Consider the following 1,709-nt stretch of genomic DNA (forward strand, 5'->3'; position numbering starts at 1 on the left):
CCATCGTATATATGTGTACACATGCATACCATGTCCTCTTTGTCTATTCCTCTACCAATGGACATTTAGGTTGTTTCCATGTCTTGGCTATTGTAAATAGTGCTGCAGTGAACACGGGAACGCATGTATCTTTTCTCTGGATATATGCCCAGGAGTAGGATTGCTGGATCATCTGGTAGTTCTCTTTTCAGTTTTTTGAGGAACCTCCATACTGTTTTCCACAGTTGTTGCACCAATGTCTATTCCCACCAACAGTGTAGGAGGGTTCCCTTTTCTCCACACCCTCTCTAGCATTTCTTGCTTTACACTTTTTGATGATGGCCATTCTGACTGGTGTGAGGTGATACCTCACTGTACTTTTGATTTGCATTTCTCTAGTAGTAGATGACCTGTTGGCCATCTGTATGTCTTCCTTGGAGAAATATCTATTTAAGATGGAAATTAAAATTTTTAAAAATTGTTGAGTCCTGTATTTACCCATATAACTATTCTCATTACTTTCATATTGTTATTTAACTCTTTCAGATTGTGTTATATACTCTATAGTTAGAACTTCTATTACGTACTTATTTCATTGCGTTCTCTAAGGACTTAATTTAAGCTTCTGTTAGGAAGAATTTTAATTTTATTCATTTCTCCCCCACTTTCATGTATTATTTTTCTTCTTTTACTAATCATTACTTCAAATCATTACTACTAGCATTCTTTCACTAATCATTACATAATTAATTTTGGAGTAATGAAGACTAAGAATTCCTGGAGTAATGAAGACTAAGAATTCCTGAGTTTAAGTTTTCACTTTTCTATTGTTTAGTTCTCTCTTTCAAAGTAATCTTGTCCTTACTGAGCTAAGTTTTGCTCTTGTGCCCAGTGCCACCAGTAATTATTATATCACACCACTGTTTCCAGTGTTACTTATAAAACACCTACCAGTACCTGCAATTTAGTGAATGGTCAAAAAGGGATGTTATTTTAATATTGTGTTTGTGTTCAGCTTTCCTCATTAGAGCAGACAAGCTGAAAGCATTTCAGGGTAAAGAACTTTAGTCATTTCAGGTGGAAGCTCTTTTAAGAAATAAGTTGTACCTCTATTTAAGAAGTTGTATTACTTGCTCAAAAGCCAATTTAAAAAAAAAAAAAAAAGCACTGTTAAACTATCTAGGGATTCAAATTCAGAGTTCAATGGTAATGGTACTATTAGATATAATATGAGGTAATATGTCATAGACTGAATTAATGGAGAAGACAGATGATGTAATTTTAAGCTGCCTGGGAGTGGGAAGGGTGGGAATGGGGACGTTTTAATTTAAAAGTGTTAGACTCTAATTAAGAGTTGTAGACCATGCTCTCTTTTAAATAACTAATAGATGGCAAACATTTTAAAATACGTAAGTAAAGCACTTCAGAACAGCTTCATTATAAATTAGTGGTTTCACTTTAACAGTACTTTTCGAAGCAAACTCATTTTGGCTCCCATATAACAGAACTCAAACTAAAAAGAATACTAAGAGCCTTAGGTTTTAGTGGTATAAAATTGACTCAATATGTTACAAATATATTTTTTCACAAATTGTGCCCTTAACATTTCAAAAAGTTAAACAGAACTCCAGGATCATTAGATATATTTTCTCAAAATGGAAAAAGCAGATATATAAATGATCAAGGAAAATGTAATGAATTGTTTTTGTGTGCATTATCCCTAAAATAAT

This window comes from Sus scrofa, unplaced genomic scaffold, assembly GCF_000003025.6.
Source record: "Sus scrofa isolate TJ Tabasco breed Duroc unplaced genomic scaffold, Sscrofa11.1 Contig524, whole genome shotgun sequence".
Classification (NCBI taxonomy): Eukaryota; Metazoa; Chordata; class Mammalia; order Artiodactyla; family Suidae; genus Sus; species Sus scrofa.